This window comes from Orcinus orca, chromosome 18 (genome assembly GCF_937001465.1).
Source record: "Orcinus orca chromosome 18, mOrcOrc1.1, whole genome shotgun sequence".
Classification (NCBI taxonomy): Eukaryota; Metazoa; Chordata; class Mammalia; order Artiodactyla; family Delphinidae; genus Orcinus; species Orcinus orca.
In genome coordinates, this window is record NC_064576.1 from 51,516,398 (window position 1) to 51,525,923 (window position 9,526).

At 33.3% G+C, this 9,526-nt stretch overlaps 1 non-coding gene across 1 annotated transcript; it reads left to right on the plus strand.

Moving 5' to 3' along the window:
• The first annotated feature begins 9,012 nt into the window (after window positions 1–9,012).
• Window positions 9,013–9,118, plus strand: LOC117203129 (U6 spliceosomal RNA). The gene has a single exon (XR_004485773.1). It is a non-coding gene; the product is annotated as a U6 spliceosomal RNA (small nuclear RNA).
• The last annotated feature ends 408 nt before the right edge of the window (window positions 9,119–9,526 follow it).

A 9,526-nucleotide genomic window follows, 5' to 3' on the forward strand; every position in this document is an offset into this window, starting at 1 on the left:
CCTTGGATCAGCTATCCACAAAAAGTCTTCATTGTTAAGAATTTGCCCCAAACCCCTGGATTCCACCCCTCCCACACACACGTTTGAATGGTTAAAATTAATTAGCTTTCTAAACAATTTGATGTTCAAAATTTTACACCTGCCTTTGCACCTGGCATCTAAGGAGGTCCTGCTCAAAGAAAATTTTCTCTTCTCTCCAAATAAACCACAAATGGCAGGAAATTCATTTGGTAAACTATAGCTTTAAAAGTATACAGAACGATTATTTTCTGAATTTTTTCTGATTACTAAGATTATTTTGACTTTTAGAAAAAAGGTATATCAGGATTAGTTCAGTTGTTATGAAGATCATTTATAACAAGAATTGCTTAGTAGTCTATTCCAGATATCTATCTTCAGACCACATTCTATGCTTCCAAGCAGCACTGCACTTCATTCTGAAAAACATATTCATCCCACCTTCTCAGAAAAAAAAAGTCTCATTTCTATCTTTATTCACAACATGACCCTTTGGGTCTTCAACAATTGGTTACTAACTTCACACTCACCTCCACTAATGTTCTCCTCTCCCCGCTTCCCACCTGAGCAGGTTCTCTAGCCATCTACTGGATACATCTAAAGGATTCTTTTGATTTTAGAAGTTGATTCTAGTCTTTTATATCATTTCTTGTCTCTGATTTTCTAAGATAATAACCAGATTAAATTTTTCTAATGATTATAAAATTTCCATTATGAGTTTCATCTTTACGTGGAAACTATTTAATTCCAATATCTTTAAATAATTGTAAGCAGATTCCTCTTTTCAAAGGCTATGTATTAAAATTAATATTTTTTTCTTTTAAAAAAAATTTGGTTGTGCTATCAGTTACTGAAAGAGGGATTATGGATTTGTCTATTTCTCCCTTTATTTCTCTTGAGTTTTGTTTTATATATTTGGAGGCTACATTATTATTTGCATGCAAATTTAGAATTGTAACTTTTTGATAAACTGATCTTTTTTTGTTTTCACTGGGATCAGTTCTCTTTGCATTGATTTTTTTCCCTTAAACTCTACATTTGTTGATATTAATGCAACTACACCAGATTACTTTTGGTTAGTACTTGCATGGAATAACTTTTTCTATCTTTTACTTTCCTCATTTCTGCATCCTTATATTGGACAGGTCTCTCTTGTAAGCAGCATATGATTTTTTTTTTTTTAAATCCAGTGTGTTAGTGTTTGTCTTTCAATTGGAGTATTTACTCTGCTTACATTTAATATAGTTGCTCATATATTCAGCATCTTAATGCTCGTTTTCTATTTGTCCCTCTTATTTTCTGTTACTTTTCTCTCCTTTCTTACCTTTTCTGGCCAACCTGAAATTACATACCCAGCAAAATATATCCTTTGAATATTTTAAAATATTATTATTTTACCTTCTGGGAGAAATAGCTCGAACTCTACTTATTTGCAGAGCACATGTAAAATCAAGTCCATCAGCTCCCTCTGCTATATTTTCATTTTGCTATGTCATTCTGTTACTGACCAGGGTTCCTGGTCTCCTTAATCAATAGAAATTTATCAGAGGCCAGACAAGAAATTCAGGCAAGGCTTGACTGAGGCTCCTGCTGCAGCAAGAGGGAGCAAAACCAAGTAACAGTTTCCCTTGCTTGCTCCCTGAGCGGGGTGGCAAGCTGGTTCCTTCTATGGGGTGAGGGTAAGGGTGGGACCAGGGGTTGGACCGGGGAGGTGATGTAGGTGCTCTCCCCACCGTCTTGATGGTGTTGTGTGCAGGGTGCGTGTGTAGTACCATGCTTTTGCTCCCGGCTCCTCAGAAGTGGCAGTTGGAGTTTTGGTCTTTTTGTATCCTGTTGTTCATGATTTGTCCCAACTGTGCATGAACACAGTTATTTTTAGTCCCTTATAGTTTCTTTTTGTTTTTTATAACATGTTATTGGAGTATAATTGCTTTATAATGTTGTATTAGTTTCAGCTGCATAACAAAGCGAATCAGCTATACATATACATATATCCCCATATCTCCTCCTTCTTGCGTCTCCCTCCCACCTTCCCTATCCCACCCCTCTAGGTGGTCACAAAGCACCGAGCTGATCTCCCTGTGCTATGCGGCTGCTTCCCACTAGCTATCTATTTTATATTTGGTAGTGTATATATGTCCATGCCATTCTCTCCCTTTGTCCCAGTTTACCCTTCCCCCTCCCTGTGTCCTCAAGTCCATTCTCTACGTGTGGGTCTTTATTCCTGTCCTGCCCCTAGGTTCATCAGAACCATTTTTTTTTTCGATTCCATATATATGTGTTAGCATACAGTATTTTTTTTTCTCTTTCTAACTTCACTTTGTATAACAGACTCTAGGTCCATCCATCTCACTACAAATAACTCAATTTCAATTATTTTTATGGCTGAGTAATACGCCACTGTATATATGTGCCACATCTTCTTTATCCATTTATCTGTTGATGGACACTTAGGTTGCTTCCATGTCCTGGCTATTGTAAATAGAGCTGCAGTGAACATTGTGGTACATGACTCCTTTTGAATTATGATTTTCTAAGGATATATGCCCAGTAGTGGGATTGCTGGGTAGTATGGTAGTTTTATTTTTAGTCTTTTAAGGAACCTCCATACTGTTATCCATAGTGGCTGTATCAATTTACATTCCCACCAACAGTGCAAGAGTGTTCCCTTTTCTCCACACCCTCTCCAGCATTTATTCTTTGTAGATTTTTTGGTGATGGCCATTCTGACCGTTGTGAGGTGATACCTCGTAGTTTTGATTTGCATTTCTCTAATGATTAGTGATGTTGAGCATCCTTTCATGTGTTTGTTGGAGCCTGTGGAGCCTAATTTTCCATAGTATTAAAGTAACATACTGTGTTCAATTATTATGTTAATCACAGGTATTTCTTGGTAAAATACTGTGTTTCAAACATAGTTTTGCTGACAACAACCACCATTATACACTGGGATTAAGAGAATTAAAGGTACAATAATATAACACCAAATATAGTTCTCTAATATATTTTTCAAAGTCTTAAGTTTTGAAAATAAAGTTCCCGTTATTTATTGGCATTTCAAAATTTGGCTCTAGTATGTTTTCTACAGCTTCTGAGGCAAGAAGAACCACTCAATTCACATGAATTTATTATTTCTTGATATTGTTACTTAGAGGATTTTCAAAATCAGTTCTAAAATTGTCTGAACAAAGAATTTTTTATTTCTTTTTCTTTTTTTGTTTTTTTTTTTTGGTTAAATCAGACTATGTTTCTCAGGGTATAATTTTATGAGTTTGAAATGTGTCTTTGTGGTAATCTCCCAATTGGCACACAGTACAAAAATTGGAGATTTATGATTTAAAAAATCTGTTAATAGCTTTATGGAAGTACAATTAACATTCAAATAATTATGCATGTTTAAATTATATAATTAGATAAACTTTGACGCATTTATGCACTTGTAAAAACATCAACATAATCAAAATTGTGAATATGTTCTTCATCCCCAAAAGTTTTTTTACACTCTTATGTAATCTCGCTATTCTGCCCTTTTGACCTACTCTCTCCTCTCTCCCCCAGGCAACCAATGTTCTGCTTTGGATCACTGTAGATTAATATACATATACTGAATTCTTCAAGTAACTTCTAAGGTATGTACATTTTTTTTTTGTCTAGCTCCTTCCACTCAACATAATAATTTTGAGGTTTATCTATGTTGTTGAATTCATCAATAGTTCATTCCTTTTAATAGCTGATTAGTTTTCCATTGTATGGATATACCACAATGTTCTTAGCACTTTACTTCCTGATGGACACTTGGGTTGTTTCCAGTTTAGTGATATTACAAATCAAACAGCTGTAAATAGTTGCATATGTGTCTTGATATGGATATAAGTTCTCTCTCTCTTTTTTATTTTTGGCCCCACTGTGCAGTATGTGGGATTTCAGTTCCCTGACCAGGGATCAAACCCACACCCCCTGCAGTGGAATCATGGAATCTTAAACACTGGACTGCTAGGGAAGTCCCTTTTTAAAATTTATTTTTATTTTTTGGTATAAGCTCTCCTTTGTCTTAGGTAAATACCTAAGAATGGAAAGACTGGACCCTATGTTCATGCTATTTACCTTTTTAAGAAACTATAAAGTTGATTGTCCAAGTGACTGTGCCATATTGCATTCCCACATGCAATTTAAAGAGCTCAAGTTGTACCATATCCTAATCAACACTTGGTATGGTCAACATTTTTATTTTGGCCATTCTAATAGGTATGCTTTATCACACTATGGTTTTCATTTGCATTTCTCTAACGACTCATCATGTTGCTTGTTTTACTTTTTAATGTCTTCATTTGGAAAAAGAATATCATCTTTGGTAAAGTGTCTTCCAAACTTTGGCTCATTTTTTATTAGGTTATTTTCTTTCTTAATGTTACATTTTAGGAGCTCTTTATGCATTCTATATATAAATCCTTTATCAGATATATGATTTGCAAATAATTTCTCCCCATTATGGTTTGTCTTTTCCTGTCTTAGCAGTATCTTTCTTAATTTTGATAACATCAAATTAATGGACTTGTGTCTTTTATGGATTTTATTTTTAGTATATTTATGAAATTTTTGCATTACCAAGGTCAAAAAATGTTCTTCTATGTATTATTTAGAAGTTTTATAGTTTTGTGAAACACATTATGTTTAAAGTCCATTTTGAGTTAATTTTTGTATGTGGAAAAAAGCATGGGTTCAAGTTCATTTTGTGCAATTGTTCCAAAAAATTTGTTGAAAAGATTTACAGATTCTCCACTGAATTGTCTTTGCATCTTTATTTAAAATCAATTGAATATATGTAAGTGGGCCTTTATTGGCCCTTTCTATTCTAGTTCAGTGATCCTTGACATAAATATTATTCAGGTGTTTTTACTGAAGCTTTCCAATACGTCTTAGTGTTAGGTGACATGTCTTTCAAGTTTGTTCTTCTTTTTTTAAACTTGTTATTACTACTCTAGGTCTTTGATTTATATATCAGTTTTAGAATCATCTTGTCAATATCTAATAACAAAAAACCTGCTGAGATTTCAATAGAAATCACATGGAAGTTATAGATCAATTTAGGGAGAATTGCCATTTTAGCTGTATTGAGCCTTCTAAGCCCTAAAAAAAGTAAAATTCTCCACTTATTCAGGTCTTCTTTAATGCCTTTCAGCACTGATTTGAGTGTACAAGTGTTGCATATCTTTAGTTGGATTTATTCCTAATATTCCAAACTTTTGATAGTATTGTATTTTAATTTCTTTATTTTTTGTGTATAGAAATATAATTGATATTTCTATAATAAACTGGCACACTACAAAAATGCTAAACGTAACTTCTTTGTTTTGAGTTCTTTCTTTCTTTATTTATTTTTTAGATTCAGCAGATTTTTCTACTTAGAAAATCATGCAAATTCTAAATCCCTTCACTTTTCCAGTCTCCGGTCTCCACCTCCTCAACTCAGAAAGTTCACTAGTCTGTGCCCTTCTATTCCCTTCCTGTGTTGTTCCTGGAATATTTCTCTGCTTAGTAACATGGGACAACAGAAAATTATCTTGTCTGTTTCACTTCTCTCAGAAAATACTGTCCTTTTTGCATAATATTTAAAGTCATCTTGAGAATTGTTGTTTCATATATTTTACCCAGTTTCTTAGTTGTTTGAAGGAAGATAAATCTGTCCCCTGTTATTCCAGTCTGGCCCGAAGCAGAAATATGTAGTGTGTCTCAATCTATACAAGTATCCACCTCTTGTCCTCACATTTTTTTTATTAAAATATGATTCACATACCATAAAATCCATTGTTTCAAAGTACACAGTTGAATGATTTTTAGAATATTCACTTAATTGTTCAATAACCACCACTATCTAATTCCAGAACATTTTATCACCTCACAAAAGAAACCCTGCCAACCCTTAATCTACTTTCTGTCTCTATGGAGTTTTCTATACTGGCCACTTCATGTAGATAAAATTATGCACTATGTGGCCTTTGCCTCTGACTTCTTTCAATAAGCAGAATATTTTCAAGGCTTATCAATGCTATAGGATGAATTGGTAACTTAATTTTATGGCTAAATAATGTTGTGTTTTATGGATATATCACATTTTATTTATTCTTTAATCAATTGATGGATATTTAGGTGGTTTACACTTTTTGGTTATTACAAGTAATGCTGCTGTTAACATTCATGTTCATATTTTTGGGTTGATATGAGTTTTCAGTTAGTTTGAATATATGCCTGGGAGGGTAACTGTTGAATCATATGTTTAATTTTGGATAAACTGCCAAAATATTTTACAAATGACCTTGTTTTCCCTCTGCATTGCAGCCTAAAATCTTCCTTCCCTCAGTAAGCTGGAGCCAAGTTTTGTAGCAAACAATAACACAGGGTTCACATGGCTATATACAGATGGCACTCCACAGTGTGCGTGGAAATAGAAGAAAAAAGAAAACAGTAGCACTAAATAAATTTCAGATTTTTGTAAAAAATGGAAAATCTTTGCCATCACAAAGTAGAGCATACTCTGGCATCACACTGCTTTACCTTGGTACTCAGGTGGAGAAAAGCAATGTGAACACTTAGGTGGTGAGTTTAGTTTGTAATAATATTCTTCTCTAGAGGCAAAGAAACTAATAAAATGTCTTCTTTGTAAAGTACATGAAAGCTTCTCTGTGGTAAAATGATTCAATTGGGCCTATAGTTAGGAGAGTAGATTTTAAGTGTCCTCACCAATAAATAAATAGTAACTACCTGAGGTGATAGATATGTCATTTAGCTATATTATGGTAATCATTTCATATGTATACATCAAAAGATCATGTTGTACATCATAAATATATGAATCTTCCTCAACTTATCAACTTATGATGGGGTTACCTACCAATAAACCCATCATAAATTGAAAATATCATATGGTGAAAATGCATTTAATACACCTAACCTACCAAACATCATAACTTAGCCTAATTGACCTTAAACATGCTCAGAATACTTACATTAGCCTAAAGTTGGGAAAAATCATCTAATACAAAGCCTATTTTATAATAAATTGTTAAATATCTCATGTAATTTATTGAATTCTGCACTCAAAGTGAAAACAGGATGGTTGTATGGATACAGAATTGTAAGTGTATTGGTTGTTCACCCTTGTGATCACCTGCCTGATTGGGAGGTGCCACTGCTCAGCTGTGACTCTGTGCCTACTGCATTTCATTAGTCGGGATATTCAAAATTTGAAGTACACTTTTCACTGAATGCATGTTACTTTTGCACCATTGTAAATTGGAAAAATTTTGAGTGGGACCATTCTAAGTCAGGGACTGTCTGTATAAAATTTTTATTTAACAATCATACCTCAGTGAAACTGGATAAATAAGGGGGTGGGCCTAGAACCTCTTGTTGCAAGAAATCAAGGCACTTTTAAAAATGCCTAGGTTAAGCCTTTGAAAAGGAAAAGAAAATCTCATTGACTTAATTGTGATTAAAAAAACAGTGATAATACTATTTTGTTGAAAGAAGTTGAGTAAATTAAAAGAATCATACACCATTGACATTGACAGTGAAACTCCTTCAAATAGAAAAAGTGCTAAAAAGTGGTGGTAAAACATATATAATTTTCCCAAAATTTCATCAATAATGCTATATGTTGATCAGTGCAGGTCTGTGAGTCTTATGTTGAAGTTAATCTAATTATAAACCATGGGTTAGCTTTTCATTTTACTCCAACATAATATCTGGAAGAACATATGTGTTTGTAGAATGTTAAATTGTTAGAATATTCAGAAGGAAAATATTTGTTCTTGAAGAGGGAAAGGGATCCATGTTATATTGTTGAAATAGAATGTGAAATTCAGTGGATTCAAGGTAATTTCAGGGAATTCCCCTGGTTTGCAAAGAAATGGAAAATGCTGAAAAATTTTCAGAATTAAAAGGAATGAGCTAACACAAGAATAGAGTAAGAGTTTATTGAAGCAGAATTAAGATCTCAGTAAAGGTAGAAACTGTTTGTCTATTCCCTTAATAAGAAGTCCCCCTTTATGCTAATAGCATTGTAATGGAACAACCCATGTGCAATGGAAAAATGCATTCATTCTAGGGGCACTCATTTGGTTTGGATAGCCTCACATTCAGGAATGGTTCAAGGAGAAAATGGGAGAGGTTATGACATTAAAAATAAATAAATAAATAAAAGGGAAAAATGCCTTGAGGAAAATATATTGAATTATAATAAAAAATAATCTAACGTCACCAATACACTAAAAGGAATTTGGGGGTATGTTGTATATATCGGTCAGAACCTTTGCAAGTATAAATCATTTGATTGTGTGTCCACATTTCAATCACTTGTTTGTACTTCATTATCTCCATATTTTGCTTTGGAAAGAGTAGGAGCCTATGCCAACAACACAGAGTATTTTGCATTGGAAATCTCCAAATCTAACCATTATGGCATGAATTCCTTGAATGCAGACACCAATTTTGTACAGTTGCTTATGGTATGCATAATGCTGCACAAGGCAATGTACTAAGTGTATTATTTTACACATAGGAAGTGCAAAATAATAATTTCTGAAGGATAAACAAATAGATAAATTTTCAGGACATTTAAATTTTACATGCAGAACACTGAATTTCAAACTAACTCAATTAACATTAATATACATACTATCACATTTTATAATCAGAAAAACTAACTAAAATAATGCATTGTAGCTTGAATCAAAAATATATCTTCTTCCAAGTTACCATATCATTTTGAGCATAGAGTTTGCCAATGTCATATTCGAAGCACTTTAAAGATCAATTTTTCTCTTTTTTTTTTTTTCCAAAATACAATATATAGAATTTTACATTGAAGGGAAAAAAAAATAGCTGACACATAGGGGAAAGAAATGATTGACTTTCCCCACCCAATGTCTGTTTGGATGGGCAGAGAGAAGCATGACATTACTGGAGAGGTGATGACATCTAAAATGATGTATCAGAGTACTTGCTTTGGCAGCACATATACTAAATTTGGACCGATACAGAGAAGATTAGCATGGTCCCTGCACAGGATGACATGCAAATTCATGAAGCGTTCCATATTTTGAAAGCAGTTCAAAGAGGGAAGATTATAGCAATACGAGTCTACCTCAAGAAACAAGAAAAATCTCAAATAATCTAACTTTACACTAAAGAAACTAGAGAAAGAAAAACAAAAAAAAAAACCCAAAGTTATTAGAAGGAAAGAAATCATAAAGACCAGAGCAGAAATAAATGAAACAGAAACAAAGAAAACATAGCAAAGGTCAATAAAACTAAAAGTTGCTTCTTTGAGAAGATAAACAAAATTGAGAAACCTTTACCAGACTCATCAAAAAAAAAAAAAAAAAGAGAGAGAGGACTCAAATCAAAATTAGAAAAGAAAATGGAGAAGTTACAACAGACACTGCAGAAATACAAAGCATCCTAAGAGACTACTACAAGCAACTCTATGCCAATAAAATGGACAACCTGG